Genomic DNA, 17513 nt, shown 5'->3' with positions numbered 1-17513 from the left:
CCTCTGTCATCAAGCCATTGCAGACATCATGATGACTGCTCCCCCAATTCCTGCTTCTCTTTCTTATCTTCTTCTTCTTTTGCATTCTGGGACAACAAGGTGCCTCAGGCTCATCTCACTTGTTTCCCATCTCAGTTCTAAAATCAGCCATATCTCTAAAGAGTCCTGATTCTTTTTATTGGACATAGGATAAATAAGCAAAAAATCCTCCAGATACTATGTAGATGCTTTTGTTATGGTAATTTCCTCTAAGCTGATAAAAGAAAATGCATGTGCATACACATATATGAGTACATTTTATTTATGTATCACATGCCTATAGCACACTGTTCATACTGATATTGCCAGCTCTAACCCATCGGCACATAGGCAGCACAGTCTTCTCTAGTCTTTACCTCCTGCAGTAATGATAAAGATCCTTGCTCCCACAACTGTCACTCATTTTTAATTGTTTTATTATTTGTAGTGATAACTGAATTTTCTCCCAGGAGAGACAATGTTACTAACATGTGTCTAGTACTTATGACAGTTTCTACCTGCACTAGTACATCTTCTCATTAAATTTATTTATGCTGATACTGTTCCCCTTCTGTCTTCTGTGAAGCTGTTGGATACATGGTCAATCCAATTAGGTTGCTTTTTCTCATTCATCATTGCCTTTTCTCATTCCACCCTAGAATCCCCTGACTTCTTAAATTGTGTTTACAATTTTTTTTATAACTTTAAGCTTACTCTTTGGGAAATTGTATAATGTCATGTAGCTATCATGTTAGTAATGTTTAGAATCATTTTACTGGCACAAACTATCTATGCTGCTGTATGTTTTTACCTTCATGCCTCCTTCCCCCATAACCAATAGGCTATTTAATAATGTTTTCATAAAAAATTCTTTGAGAATTTCATACAGTGTGCTTTGATCATCCTCACCCCAATTCCTTCCCTTTCTCTTCCAATATCCATGCTTAACACCCTACCCCAAACTTTGTATCCTCTTTTGAAATATTTATATTTTTACATTTTTAATTTATTAATCCATAAACTCCAATTTGTACTAACCACAAATTCATCCATGTGGGGGCCACACACTGGAGAGTGATTGACTTACCAAGAGCCACACTCTTAAAAGAAGAGAACTTTCCTTCTTGTAGAAGTCATCTGTTGTCTAAAGCTGCACAGTTAGGGATGAGGGCTCAGGAACCCCTTCCTCCCCTATGCTAGAATGTTGACTGGGTTGATCTTGTTCATATCTGTATAGATGACCACAATTCATGAGTGTAGTTGTCTTGTCATGTCCAGAAGACACTGTTTTGCTTCAGTCCTTTCTGACTTCTTGCTCTTAGAATCTTTCCAACCCTTTTTTGCTTTAATGCTCAAACCTTGGGAAGGGGTGTGGTATAGACATATCATTTATGGCTGAGCACTCTGGAAAATCGTATTCTCCTGGTTGGCCACCAGAGCTTGATTATAAGACCTTATTGCTGAAGACCATTTAAAAAAATTATATAGCACCAGCTTTGACTTTTACAAAATGTGATATAATTGAGATCAGGGCATATACTGCTCACTTTCACTTGTAACAATGCAGGTAAAACTCTGTATAACTTTTCATTATCTTAGGGTTTATATCTTTTTATTGCTGAATAACATTCCATTATAGGACTATATCACAGTTTGCTTGTCTATTCACTCATTGAAGAATTTCTTAGTTGCTTCCAGTTTCTAGTGATCATAAATGGTTATATTCTACATGACTGTTTAAAGCTTCTGTAAACATTTGTGTGTTGTTATTTTGTGTGGACATAAAGAGTTCTATGAGGTAAATACATAGGAGTGCAATTATTAGATCAGATTATAAAAGTATTTACCTTTGCAGAGTGTGTATCTTCCAAAGTATTTGAACCCACCATCTATGAATGAGAGTTGCAATGTCTTGCACCCTTGCCAACAAAATAGGTGTTTTCTATTTATAGATTTTAACCATTCTGAGGTATCTACATCTAGTTTTAATTTGCAACTCTCCAGAGATGAATTATGTTAAACCTAGATTTACTTTCCATATGATTTTGACTTTTGGTGAGGTGCTTGCTCCAATTTTGTCAATTTATAAAGTTGATCCGTTCTTTAATTGATTTTTAAGAGTCTTAAATACATTTTGGATAAAAGTCTCTTAATGGATATTTATTCTCTTAATGGATATTTATTTTGCAGTTTTTAATTCTAGTGTGTGGTTTGTTGTTTTTCTTTACATTGTCTTTCATACAGAAGAAATCTTGATTCTGAATTATGATTTTCACTTTTTATGGGTTGTACTTTTGATGTACAAAATTCATCATTAAACCACAATACACAAATATCTATTTTCCTATGTTTTCTTCTGAAAGTTTTAGGTTTTCATTTTTACATTGAAGTCTGTGATACACTTTGAGTAAGTTTTTAATGGCAAGTGTAAAGTATGAATCTAGATTTTTTTGCATATGAACACATTTTTAAGCAACATTTATGGACAAAACCACCCTTTTGGGTTTAGTTGTCCTTTCTGCTTTAGCCAAAGTCAGATGATTGTATTTGTAGGTTAGTTTCTACTATCTTTTCTGTTTTACCATATAGTATGTCACCAATTCTACATTATTATAGTCACTGTCACTTAACTCCAAATTTGGCAGTATTGACCCTTGTAACGCTTTAACTAAGAATGGCTCCTGTAGGCTCATATATTTGAATTCTGAGTTACTGGGGAGTAACACTACTGAGAAGGATTAGGAAGTGTGGCCTTGTTGGATGAAGTGTGTCACAGAGGTGGGGGGTGTTGAGGTTTCAAAAGCCCATGCCAGGCCCAATCTGTATCTCTCTCCCTCTTTCTCTACTTGTGATTCAGGATGTAGCTCTTAGTTACTTCTCCAGCACCATGCCTGCCTGCCATCATGTCCCACCAGGATGAAATGGAGTCAGCCTCTGAAAGTGTAAGCCAGTCCAATTTAACAGTTTCTTCTATAAGAGTTGCCTTGGTCGTGGTGTCTCTTCACAGCAATAGAGCGGTGGCTATGACAGTCCTACTTTCTTCTTTAGTATTGTGGTGGCAATTCTAGAGCTTTCACACACACACACACACACACACACACACACACACACACACACTGAAATAAAGCCTTACTATGTGGTCCACGGTAGCCTCATGCAATTCTTCTACCTTAGACTCCCAAGTAATGAGATTTACAGGCTTATGCCATTATGCATGGATTTCTTTAAACGTTTTTATTTATAACCTATGGAGTTTTTGTTGTGCACTGAAACTGTAGACCAAGCCTAGAAGAATTGACATCTTTTTATTTTAATTTTAATTAGAAAGAAGATTATTTTACATTAATCTCAGGTCCGTCTCTCTCCCCTGCCCCCCCAACTAATACCCTACCTATCCCATACCGTATCTGCTCCCCAGGGAGGGTGAGGCCTTCAATAGGGGGGTCTTCAAAGTCTGTCATATCCTGTGGGATAGGGCCTAGGACAACCCCCTTGTGTCTAGGCTCATGGAGTATCCCTCCATGTAGGATGGGCTCCCAGAGTCCATTCCTATGCTAGGGATAAGTACTGATCCACTACAAGAGGCCCCATAGATTTCCAAGGTCTCCTAACTGACACCCACATTCAGGGGGTCTGGATCAGTCCCATGCTGGTTTCCCAGCTATCAGTCTGGGGACCAAGAGCTCTCTCTTGTTCAGGTCAGCTGTTTCTGTGGGTTTCATGATAAGTGTTTCACCTGTGTGGTGATAGTATATGCCTTTAATCCTAGCACTTGGGAGGCAGAGGCCTCTGGGAGTTCAGGGCCAGCCTGGTTTACAAAGCACCCATGACAGCCAGAACTGTTACATAGAGAAACCCTGTCTGGAAAAAAAAAAGATGAGTGTTTCAGTCTATGAACACAATGCTTTCCATTTATTTGGATTTTCTTATTTCTTCCATCAAAGTTGTTTTTTCTTCATATAGAAAAAACATATTATATATTGTAATATATAATATGTGTGTATATATACATATGGTCCTAATATAAATTGTTTATTCTTCAGCTTTAAATTTTTATAAGCATATATGATTTCTATTAATTCTTTGAGAATTTCATACAATGGATTTCTATCATATTAAGCCTCACTCCTCCCCTAACTCCTCACAGATCTTCCCCCTTCTCTCCCCAACTTCATGCATAGTGGTTTTGTTTGTTTGTTTCTTAATGAACAATCAAGTCCAATTTCTATTGCCTACATACGTACAAGGCATGCGACCACCCACTGGAGCCTGGCCAACCTCCCAGAGAACATAGCCTTTAAAAGACTGCCCTTTCCTTTCCCAGAGACTGTATACTGCCTACAGCTTCTCTGTTAGGAGTGTGTGACTCAGGAGCCCATTCCTACTCTTTAGTAACTTTATTTTTATTTATTTATTTATTTATTTATGTGTTTATTTTTTTTTACTTTTCCCATTTTTTAAATTTAAATTAGAAACACGATTGTTTTACATGTGAATCCCAGTTCCTTCTCCCTTCCCTCCTCCCCTACATAGGGTAGGATACCCTACCCTAGGATAGGTAGGATAGGTAGGATACCCTACCTATCCCATACCCTTTCTACTCCCCAGAGAGGATAAAGTCTTCTATGGGGGGTCTTCAGAGTCTGTCACATCCTTTGGGATAGGGCCTAGGCCCTCCCCCATGTGTGTAGGCTCAGGGAGTATCCCTCTATGTGGAATGGGCTCCCAAAGTCTATTCCTATACTAGGGATAAGTACTGATCTACTACAAGAGGTCCCATAGATTTCTGAGGCCTCCTCACTGACACCCACATTCATGGGGGTCTGGATCATTCCTATGCTGATTTCCCAGTAACTTTATTTTTAATTAACTAATTTAATTAACTAATTTTTGATGATAACTAAAAAGTGGAGTTTTATTTTTTGTGTGAATTTTTTCTAATATTTTTATCAGTTCTTCCAGAATTTGATAGAATGTGTTTTGATTATATTCACTGCCCACTCCATCTCATCTCAAATCATCTCAAATCTACTTCTAGTTTCCCTAACCATTCAATTTCATCCTCTCTTCTCTCTTTGTCCTCCCTCCCTCCCTCCCTCCTTTCTTTCTTTCTTTCTTTCTTTCTTTCTTTCTTTCTTAACCCATCAAGTCTAATTTGTGCTGCCCATGTATTCTTTCCCCTTGAGTTGATTAACCTACCATGGAGTGGGGGTAATCAAACCATTAAAGAAAACTGACACTCATTCTCCCAGCAGCTATCAGTTAGAAGAGCTCTCAGCTAGGGATAAGACTGTGCCTCAGCTAGGGATGAGACTGTGTGCTCACCTCTCCTCTTCTTGTTGGGATTTGGTCTGACTTGAGCTTGCACAGGTCTTGTGTCTACTGTCATAATTGTTGTGAGTTCACATGTGCAACTGCTTGGCTGTGTTGATAACACACTGTTTCCTTGTGGTTATCCACCACCTCTGGTTCTTATGATCTTTGGGAGGAGTGGGTATGACTGATACAGATGCCTCATGTGGGGCTGAGCTTTCTGCAGTGACTTATTCTCTGTGCCTTGACCAGCTATAGGTCTATGTTAACACCATCTTCTGAAAATACAAGCTTTTCTGATGAGAGCTGATAATTCCTTAATATATGGGAAACACAGTAAGTCACTAGGTGTCAGTTTAATACAATGTCCACTTAGCAGAATAATAAAGGTGGGTTCTCCCTAGAGCCTATACTCTGTTTAGCTATAGACCTGATAATAGTGTCAGATATGAATTTCATCTTCTGGAACAGGACTTTAATCCAATTGGAAAGTGGCTAGTTATCCCCATGAGTTTATGACACTATTGTACCAGTGAGTATGTCTTGCCAGGCTAGCTGTTATTATAGCTCATGGGGGGATCACAGTTGGGTAAAACTGATGGTTAATTTTCACCTCTGGTAGCATTCGAATTGCCTTTCAGTACCATAAAAATATATCGTATCGGGATGAAGCTTCAAGTTCAGTACCAGCTTGAATTCTCACACTCTGTGACTCAAGTTCTTACTTTCAAGTTCTAGAGGGGAATCATGGCATTGAGGGCCTGTGGGACCTCATTGGCTAACAACCCCAAAAGAAGTAAATCATTCTTGATATTGGGCCTTTTATTTGTTAGCTGTCTGCAAGAGGCATTGTTGCCCCATTATCCATTTTCTCTCCCCCTCCCTTCCCCTCTCCTCCCTTCCCCCAGTTTCATTCTTTACTCTGGCCTCTCACCCCAACCCTAATTCAGCCCTAATGATTCTCTTGCCTTTACCAATTGGTGAAGTTCTGTGACCTAGATATACTTGCTTTTTAGTTCCAAGATTTTTTGTTTGTTTGTTTGAGATATTTCCACACACATAGTCATGTCATCTAAAAAATAACAGTTTTATTATCTCCAATTTATTATTCCCATTTTCTTTTTTGTCTTACAACATTAACTAGAACTTCTAGTGCAAGGATGAATAGGAGTAGTGAGAAGGGTATCCTTTTGTTCCTGATATCAGAAAGCATCACACCTGTGTGCAAAAGCTATAGTTCTTTTGACATGCTTTGTCATTCTGAGGTTATCTTCTGTCTTAGTCATGGTTTCTATTGCTGTGATGAAACACCATGACCAAACAGCAAATTGGGGGAGGAAAGGGTTTTATTTGGCTTACATTTCCATAGCATTGCTCATCACTGAAGGAAGGCAGGGCAGGAGCTCAAATGGTAGTTCCTGGAGGCAGGAGCTGATACAGAGGACATGGAGGGGTGCTGCTTGCTGGCTTGCTTTCCCTGTCTTGCTCAGTCTGCTTTTATTTATAGAACCCAGGACCACCAACCCAGGGATGGGAACACCCACAATGGGTTGGACCCTTACCCATCAATTACTAATTAAGAAAATGCCTTACAGCCAGATCTTATGGAGGCATTTTCTCAATTGAGGTTCTCTCCTTTCAGATAACTCTAGTTTGTGTGTCAAGTTGACACAAGACTTCTGTTCCTACGTTTGTTTGCCATATTTTGCATATATTATCTCCATTATCTAAATTTTTCATGTATTATTCTCTTCCTTGGCATATATACATTTTACACTTGTTTTAAAAATAAACTCTACTCATTTAAATACATGTTAAGATTCTTTGTATCACTTCTTTCTCCTTTATTTCTTTTTCTAGTATCTGAGAGTCTTTACTATCTTAGACCTTCGTGTCTAGTTTGTAAACATTACAAAACATTTTAACTCCTCTAAGTCTTAGTTTCCCCTTGAAACACACATGTGCATGTGTGTGTGTGGGGGGGTGTGTGGGTATGCACATGTGAGTTCTATTTCTATCTTTTTCAGAGGAAGCTGCTATTTCTTTATCCTGTGAAGCATAAAGAATGTTTTGTGGCATATCTGAGGAATAAATATGGCTCTTTGTGCATCTGCTTTGCTTTGTGAGCAGAATTTTTATATATATTCTAGGGTGAGTAATGTTAAATTACTGTTATAAATAAGCAGTCCTCTTCTAATTATTAGTTTTGATCTGAACAATAAAAGTATTACTGTGTTTTAGTTACAAAAACATTTGAGACAAGGTTTTATACTTCCATTAGATATGACTAAATGGTGGTTATAAGTTTAAGAGTTGATTGTTTAAATTCTTTGCAGCAATTATAATCACACACAAGGAATGTTATTGCTACACCAAAGAGAATTCTTAGAGCACTGTTTTTCAGTTACTTACATTATATTGGGGTTTGTGGTTCAGCATGGCAGTGGCTACTGCACAGAAACCATTGACTGGGTCTATCTTGGTCACACTAGATATTTTGGATTTCTCAGACTGACATCACAAAAGAGCAACTAATTGGCTATGAACAGCAAAGTTTTTCTGGGAATTGTATTTGACTGGGAATGTGCTCTTGAAAGTTCCATATTTGAAGCTATGTAATCATTGAAAACACTCCAAATATTTAGAAAGTACTTTTTGCCAACCATGTAAAACCAGCATGAGTCTTGGTTTGGGTCCTTGGAATCTATTGTTTCCCTTGCCTTAAGTTAGTAATCTTTCTTGGTTTCTCTAGCCATAAAACAGCAATCACACTTTCCATTACTTAACTCACAGAATGTTGTAAGAACAGAACAGTATGTGTCCATTATTTGTAGGCTGAAACCCAAATTTCTTAGCAATTTTATTGTGGCTCCAAGAACACGCTTTGGAGTTACCCAGATGTTAACAGGCCAGATTCTGACTCTGTCACTTATAGTCATGGCCTTGGATAGTTTATTTGATTTTTCAGTTTGAGTTTCTTCATCACATTAAGTTCTTCCTCATAACACTTAGCAGGAAAGTTAAATAGGGCAGTGTCTGTCCAGGTTTATGTGCTTACTCTACTTTATGTATCCACATTACAGTGTCATAGGACACCTTTGCTATCTGGATTTAACAGTTTTTCCTGCCATCATTATCATGATAAATTTATCCCTGTTTATCTTGAATATACTCCTCTATTGCAATGTTCCTCATTTATCTCTTGGCTTTTACCTATCATTACACTGTTTCTGTTTGATGTCACAAATATTAGATTAATTTTCTTTAGTTAATGCAAAGTAGCACCTTAGCGAGTTGGCTCAAGAAAACTGTAAATAACTAAAATAGTAAAGATCAAAAATATATAATAATTCTTCATATGAATGTATATTTGGTCTATTAAAGATGAATGAAAATTTTTATTATAAACCTATTATACTGGTGGCCAATGGAATATTCAACACATGGATTTGTTTTTTCTAGTCTGTTGATATTAAAGTAAGTCAGAAGAGTTTATAACATTGCCTGTATTCCTTGTCAAGGGTGGAGGGCTAGCAATAATATACCGCATTGCAGCATAGAAATATCTGATGCTTCAATTAGATCCATCCTCTACTCAAATGACAAAAAATAGCAGACACTCTCCATGAGCAGTTGTCAATGTAGCCACCAGCAGTGCTTTTTCTTCTTTGTAAAAAAACAAGCAAACAAACAAAAACAATGGAATGGTATAACGTTGGAGTACTGTTCTATATCGACTGTGTAGAAGGGATAAAGGTGGTCTGCCCCACACTACATCCCAGCTTATCTTGCCAAATGTTCTTAAATGTTTTTGATGTTAGTAAAGTCTATCTTTGTTTCAGAAATATACTGGCTATTGAACATTCTATGAAATACTACTCTTGCTGACTTTGTCCTGTGCTTGTCTGAGAAGACTTGTAGTTCATGAAGATGAATTTGAGTTATTTAATCTCATTAATTTTCCCAGTGTGGAAGCTTCAACAGGCTGTTTCATATTACTTTTTAACTTGAATTGTGCATTTTTATTATTTACATCAATTAAACTGAGCATAAAATTGCCAGATCACTTTACTCCATGCTCTATAGACAGAACAGCAGATTAAGCAAAGAGATGGTATTTTCTCTAATAGAATGTGGCAATTTGAGTTTCTTATCAGACCCTGAAACCTGTAAATGCTGGTTATATTAGATTGGTACTTCTTGTTATGACTTTTCATTGAATGTATTTCCTTTCTCTGCATGTTTTTTTCCCATATTATCTCCTTGGGGGGAAAACAGAGGTGCAGCAGGAAAGTTCTTAAAATTTTCCTTAAATATCAGTTAGCTTGTGTGTGAATGAGCATGCTCTGTATTAGACTTGGCAGCATGACATCGTTCTTTCAGAACAGGGCACATGTATGTACGACAGGCTCCTGCCCTTTGCTGGTTATTGTATTACCTCACCTTCTCCAGCCTATTTTCCAAGAAGCAGTGTGATCCAGTATTAAGGACAAGGAACTGAAGTTTTCCTCCTGATGTTACTTGCTTATTTTACTAGATTCTTGAGATGTAAGTCAAAACTGCAATATCTGAATTTCAGTAAGGAATAGTGGGTTTTTTTCCCTTTGTCTTCAAAATGATGATACTTAAAAGTAAATTCTTCTGTAGAAAAGTAACATAATTCAATGGGTCCAGTGAAAAATAATGATATATGTATATAAACAGTATTTGTAAAAGATGGACTAACAATAGTGATTCCATTTTTACTCCATGCAGCCACAGGCATGATCTTTCTCATGTAAGCAGCAGCACATGCAGTCTTACTTACTTGTGAAATGAGCATGGAAAGTTAACTCAAGCTGCACTCAGGAGGGAATAGTGTCCACCATAAGGTCAAAACCCTTCTATGTGAAGTCCTCTTCAACATCTGATATTCTGACTCAGGTACAATTGCATTACTAGTGATATAACATTTTCAGAGAAGCTATGACTCAGAATTGCTTGTTCATTTTGGATGAACCTGTCCCTGTACCAAATGCTGTAATGGCAGGGTGAAACCTTTTCATCAACTTGCACTCCACAAAAGTGAGAGGAACTGGTACCCATCTTCCTAATGGAAGTGTAATTATTTACCGGATGGACCTTTCTGTTAACAATGGTGCTTTGGCAACCACCTACTCTAATGAGTGTAAGTTACTTATAGACTGTAGACTTTTTGATTTGTGAGATGAAGATTTATGTTAATTAGTAATAGAAGTTCCCTTGCATCTACAGACATTGACTGTGACTTTATGTACTCTAAACTTGGAAAATATACATATCTAAAAGTGTTTAGGAGCCCCTTACTTGGTTGATGTTTTAAAAACTAGGAGTCTGAAGTATTATTGTTTAATTTTCATTTATCACTCCACTTCTACTTGTTTGAATTTCTCAAAACATTATTAAATTATGCAAAACAATTAGGTAACAAGACATAGTAGGGAACATTTATTAGTACATTTGCACTTGTTAACAGTAGCCTCTGAAAATTGTGGCAAGAAAATGATTAATGATTTAGCTAATATGCTTGTATGAGACTGATAAAAAGAAATTGAAATAATAAAATGCTTTAAATATATTTAAAATATTTATATACTTTATTTAAATGTATGAGTACTTGGTGAATTTATGTATACCCTGTATATGCAGGTGCTCCCAAAGGCCAAAGGGTATTGGATTGCAACCTGATGTAGGTGCTGGAAACTAGATGCTGGCGCCCTCTCTGCTACAATACGTGCTTTTGCCTGTAGAGCAATGTCTACAGCTAATAAGCCCATAATTATCAAACATGATTGTTGGTATATATCCATTCCCTTTGGTTATTAAAATTTGAGAGTTTTCAAGAGTTTTTATCTATTAAACATTCCAAGTATAAAGAGGCTTCTTTTCACAGCAACTTGAGCCCCTTTTCAAGTCAGATGATCCTCTTAAACTCATTCTGCCTTTCTAAAGGTGTGAGGAGCACATGTCTTTTACCTTTGATCAGAGCCTCACTCCCAGCCCCTACCTTTAAAGTCTACTTTTTAAAATTAAAAATATTTTAATATAACATATTTTAATCAAGATTTACCTTCCCCTAACTTCTCCCCACCCTGACTCCACACCTTCTTTTTCTCTCTCTCTTTAGAAAATGGAGTCTTTTCAGGCACTGAAAGTTTTGCTTCTCTCCTTTCAAATCCTGACTTGCCAAGAGGAGTGCCAAGAGGTAGCCTTGTTTCCCTGTTACTTTTGACATGTGATCACCAAGGTTTGGAGCCCAATTGCTTATCAATCAGAACTATTGTTTAATGATGTCCCTTTCCTGGAGGTATTTGGAAGCCCTCCTTTTCTTTCTTTCATTTTCCCATTGGCCTCTTCTTCCTTCACCATGACTCTCATTTGTTGGTTAATTTGTAACCACATAGATTTTCTATACCCTGCACTAAGTTAGATTCTGGAGATGAAGAGACAAAGTCATGTCACTCACCCTTTGAGACTTACTGCCCAGAATCCATGTTTTCTGGGGCACAGGATGTGAATAAGACTGGTCTCTTGCTTGCTGTAACCTCTGGTGATGGACTCATATTCTGAATCGTAAGGTCTTGAGTCTTTGCTTTAAATATTTTTTTGTTCATTTCTGCTAAAGATTGGTTTAAGTTGTCTTTAACTACCAGTTAGTAAATACAGCCAGTTAAAATATGTTTATCTTTTATTTCACTGGTGTGTGCTTTTCGAAAGGAAACTGGAAACTAGGATAATTCCTTTGCATCTTCCACTTTCTGATAAACTGTCTAATCTTGTTTGGTGTGGACAGAAACATTTTTATTTAGGGTGCAAAGTCTGACTCCTCCCCCAGCTAGTCTACTGAAATCTGTGGAGAGAGCTATGGACTTCTACTTCTATGGAGAGGACTAAAGATTAAAGATGCATAGAAAAGAAGGAAGGGAGAAGTGTTCCCCTTTTTCCACATCATCTCCAGCATAAACTGTCATTGGTGTTTTTGATTTTAGCTATTCTGACAGGAGTAGGATGGTATCCCAGAGCTGTTTTGATTTGCATTTCTCTGATGGCTAAGGATGTTGAACACTTTCTTATGTTTCTTTCAGCCATTTTATATTCCTCTATTGAGAATTCTCTATTTAGTTCTTCACCCCACTTTTTAATTGGATTATTTGGTGTTTTGGAGACTAGCTTCTTGAGTTCTTTGTAAATTTTGGAGATCAGCCCTCTGTCAGATGTGGGATTGGTGATTATCTTTTCCCATTATGTGGGCTGCCAATTTGTCTTACTGACTGTGTCCTTTGCCTTACAGAAGCTTCTCAGTTTCAGGAGGTACCATGCCAAGTCATACAGCCACTTTGGAAATCAGCATGGTGATTCCTCAGGAAAATGGGAATCAGTCTACCACAAGATCCAGCAATTCCACTCTTAGGCATATACCCAAAAGAAGCACATTCATACAACAAAGACATCTGTTCAACGATGTTCACAGCAGCATTATTTGTAATAGCCAGAAACTGGAAGCAACCTAGATGCCCTTCAACTGCAGAATGGATAGGGAAAATGTGGTACTTTACACAATGGAGTACTACTCAGCAGAAAAAAGCAATGGCATCTTGAAATTCACAGACAAATGGATAGAACTAGAAGAAACCATTCTGAGCTAGGTAACCCAGTCGGAAAAAGACAAACGTGGTATATACTCACTTGTATATGGATTTTAGACATAGAGCAAAGGATCACCAGCTTACAATGCACACCACTAGAGAAGCTAGGAAACAAGGAAGGCTCTAAGAGAGACATAGATGGTCCCCCAGAGAAGCGGAAAGGGACAAGATCTCCTGAGGAAATTGGGAGCATGGGGGAAGCCGAGAGGGAGCTAGGAGAATGAGAAGGGGAAAAGAGGAGGGGCGAGGAGGACATGAGGGAGCAGGAAGGTTGAGTTGGGGAAGAACAGAGGAGAACAAGATTAGAGAAACCATAATAGAGGGAGCCATTATAGGTTTAAAGAAAAATCAGGCAATAGGGAAATGTCTGGAGCTCTACAAGGATGACACCAACTAACAATCTAAGCAAAAGTGGATAGGCTACCTTAAATGCCCTCCCCTGATAATGAGATTGATGACTGACTTATATGCCATCCTGCAGCCTTCATCCAGCATCTGGTGGAAGTAGAAGCAGACACCCACAGCTAAACACTGAACTGAACTGGAATCCAGTTGCAGAGAGGGAGGAGTGATGAGCAAAGGGGTCAAGACCAGGCTGGAGAAACCCACAGAAGCAGCTGACCTGAACAAGAGGGAGATCATGGTCCCCAGACTGATATCTGGAAACCAGCATGGGACTGATTCAGACCCCCTGAACGAGGTTGTCATTGAGGAGGTCTCAGAAATCTATGGGGCCTCTTGTAGTAGATATGTACTTATTCCTAGCATAGGAATAGACTTTGGGAGCCCATTCCACATAGAGGGATACTCCTTGAGCCTAGACACATGGGGGTGGGCCTAGGCCCTATCCCAAAGGATATGACAGACTCTCAAGACCCCCTATGGAAGGCCTCACCCTCCCTGGGAAGCAGAAAGGGCATGGGATAGTTAAGGTGTTAGTGGGGAGGGGCAGGGGAAGAGGGAAGGGAGAGGGAACTGGGATTGACATGTAAAACAATCTTGCTTCTAATTTAAATAAAAAATGGAGAAAAAAGAAAAAGAAAGAAGGAAGTGAAAGATGAAGGAGAGGAGAGGGAGAAAGAGGATGGACATGCTGCTTTCTCCCCTCATGTGTAAAGCATTTCCCCCATGCATACAACTCACTCCTTTTCATGGCGCCAAAAATATGGGGGAGGTGTCAGGTTGTGTGAGATTTGTTTTTAATCTGTACAATGTGCTGGTGATATTTTCAAAAGCTACTAACCTTGCTTGGTACAATCCCTAGATTGTAAATTAACAGGGATACTTAAAGTGTACTGTAGATTAGTTACACATGGGGATGCTAGCTTTGCTTTCTTTTATTTGTTTGTTTTCTTCCCTTATCTGTTGTCTCTGATCTAACTGTTATGAAATACTTGTTTTGTTTACTGAATACTAGTCTCTAATTGCAAAAAAGGGAATATTTTGTTGATACTCAGAATACTTCTAAGTAAATACAATAAAAAGACATCACTAAATGTTCATTACAATGGGAAATAGGGTGATATGTATGTGAAAAAAGAAAATAGAAATCCACATAAATGTTTGGAATTTGTGCAAGAATTCTCTGCTTGCTGCTTGTGTATAAAGGAATACATTGGCTGCATGGTAATCACATTTAGGTGGCCTCAAAGGAACATTGGCATAGCCCAATAGCTCTCAAATGTGAGTACTCAAAACACAGAATTTTAGGATCTGCTCCCAGGATTTCTCAGTCACCAAGCTTCAGGTGAGATTAAGGGATGTACCTCCTTTCTCTCCCTCTTCTCCACTTTTCTCTTTTTAAGATTTTTTAAACGACAGGTTCTTACTCTTGGATGATGTTGGTGGCCTACTGTGAATGACCTTCCTGCCTTAGCCTTTCAGCCCTGGAATTTCAGGCATAAGCTGTTGCTCCTAGCTTAGAACTTATTTTGAATCAATCCCAAGATGATCATGAAAATAGTGATGCTGATAATGTGATGCTGATGATGCTGATGATGCCACAATGATGCTGATATAATGATGATGATGCTGATGACATAAAGGTACTTATCTTGGGAAGTACATTTTGAGAGTCACCATGCAGCTTTAGATTATCAACAATCAAAAACAACAGAAAAATTAAAAGAGAAAAAACAGGCTAAGAAAAATATTGTTCATTTCCATTTTTAAATGCCTTGCATTTGTTGCTTAAGTTTTATGCCACAGCAAATGAATTAACACAGGCCCATGGTGGTTAATTTTACTGCTGCAATGTCAGCCAGTGAAATAACATCAGAGAGAAGATTTCTTCATTCATGTCCAAATGCTAGACAACAATTTTCTTTTCGGTGGCATCAGGTGATCTGAAAACTGTGGTCTCAATTTTGCAGAAGTAGAAGAAAGGGGGCATGAATAATATACAAGAGCACTTAACTACTGCTACCTGGAGGTGGCATAGACTGTTTTGTTTCAGAGTTCATTGGTTAGAATTAGTCACATAAGGGCATAGGATGCTTGGAGATTTAGGGAGTATTTGGGTTGTTAGTGAGCACTATCTATGCCTACTCAGCATCCAAGATGACTTAGTATCATATACTCTGTGATAGAGCAGAGCTCCAAGTGGAAGACTTCATAAGCCCTCAGAACTATGTACAATTGTATTTACAGTTATCTTCTATGAGAATTTTATCACTTCTGTGTGGCATTAAACAGTGATATCAGTGTCTGTAGCACAGTAATAAAAACCCAGAGACAGATACTGGGGTTCTAGCTGAAGATCAGAGAAGCAAAGCAGCTGACCATTAGCACTTATGTCTACCTCAGGCTGAAAGGGCTGTACTGTCCGAAGTCCTGGAGAATAAATCTCTGAGACTGACTGCAGAATTCCCTACTCCTTCTTATATACCTCTTAGAGCTGGGATTAAAGGCGTGGGATATCAAGTGCTGACATTTCCTTTGTGTGAGCTGTTTCTCTTTTAGACTAATTCACTCTCATGTAGCCCTGGGTGGCCTTGAACTCACAGAGATCCATCTGCCTTTATTTCCTGTGTCCTGGGATTAAAGGTGTATGTTACCACTGCCCAGCTTCTATAGCTAACTAGTTTGGCCAGTGTATTTAAAGGTGGGTATCACTCTTGTGTGGTTCTATGACTGACTAGCTTTGCATTTTGATCTCCATTGGCTTTATTAGATCATAAACAATGTATCTCCACTGGTGTCTCCAAAGAAAATGTACTGAACTGTTTTTCAATTACAAATAACTGGGTCAGCCTTTACTATCAGGCCATTTCACTTTTTCTGTTAAAGGCTAATTAAATGACACAGCATCTCTTTTTCTCTGGTGGTTTTGCCAACCACATACTTTTGTTTTTGGTAATTGTGAAAGTGATTACTTATGCTGCTGGAGAGCAGACAGCCTGTGCCAACTGGCAACATGGCTTCATCAGGATTTTCAAACCATCTTGCGGGCATTTTTGAAAACAAAGAAGTGAAATTCATTTTATCCCATCTGCACAAATCATAGTATTAGCTCAGTCTTAGAAAATGTGATCAGGAAAATTGCCAATGGTAAACTAAATATGCTTTGGGTTCAGTTTCTTCTTCAGATACATTCTTTCCACTGATGCTTACCTCTGTGCTTCTTTGTCTGTTCTATTTTATCAGTAGTACTACAGTTGTTGTCATTGCTATTATTGCATGTACATGTATGTTTGCACATGCTTGATGTGTGAGCATGGGTTTGTGCATGCCATGACATTTGTGGGAGTCAGAGGACAGTTGTGTGAAGTTTATTCTTTCTTTCCACTCTAATGTGGATTCCAGGGATCAAATTCAGGTCAGCAGGCTTGTGCCACAGGCTCTTCCCATCTGAGCCTTCTCACTGGTTTGTTTTCAAGTTGGCCTTGAGTTCTCCAGCTTTGTGCTTCAGTTTCCCAGCGCTGTGATTACAAGGATGTATTACCATTCCTAGCTGTGTTGGAATGTTGATTTTTTAAATATTGACTTCATAAAAATTTACAGCAGTAGGCAGGGCCAAAGGAAAACCTTTTGTTATGGGAGATCAGGTCTTCGTTTTTGCTCTGCCCATGAGAAGATATTATGAGGAGATAAAACCTAACATGGTGAATACTCAGTTGCATCAGTTTTGAGCCAAATTTCCATTTCAATATTCTTTCTTAAATTGTGTGGGCATATTGCTATGATATTTTGAAACAAGGTGATTGTGAGATGCTTTCTGTAGAAACATAACTGACTAGTAGTAGCCATCTGACTTTGGTGATACAAAATGCTGTATGTCATGGTGTGAGAAAGCTTCTCCATGTACTGTTTGCTTTCTATTGCTATGGTAAACATGGTGACCAAAGACAGTCTGGGGAGGAAGGGGTTTATTTCCTCTTCCAGTGTATAGTCCTTCATGGAGGGAATTCAGGGCAGAAACTTAAGTCAGGAACCTGGAAGAGGAGCTGAGGAGTGGCCATGGAGGAGAGCTGTTTCTCTCTGGCTCTACAAGGCTTGCTCAGCCTGCTTTCTTTTATA

At 38.3% G+C, this 17513-nt stretch overlaps 1 long non-coding RNA gene across 1 annotated transcript in view; it reads left to right on the top strand.

Annotated features, from left to right (window-relative positions):
* Positions 1-12682, top strand: part of LOC113834126 — a 44460-nt gene extending 31778 nt beyond the window's left edge. The window contains exons 5-8 of the long non-coding RNA XR_003482423.2: positions 7359-7482; positions 10087-10254; positions 11477-11554; positions 12641-12682. This is a non-coding gene — a long non-coding RNA (uncharacterized LOC113834126). The remainder of the gene's footprint in view (positions 1-7358; positions 7483-10086; positions 10255-11476; positions 11555-12640) is intronic.
* The last annotated feature ends 4831 nt before the right edge of the window (positions 12683-17513 follow it).

Source organism: Cricetulus griseus, chromosome 2 (assembly GCF_003668045.3).
Source record: "Cricetulus griseus strain 17A/GY chromosome 2, alternate assembly CriGri-PICRH-1.0, whole genome shotgun sequence".
Classification (NCBI taxonomy): Eukaryota; Metazoa; Chordata; class Mammalia; order Rodentia; family Cricetidae; genus Cricetulus; species Cricetulus griseus.
Note: the sequence above shows the minus strand (reverse complement) of the source record. Positions and strands in the feature narration are given on the sequence as shown.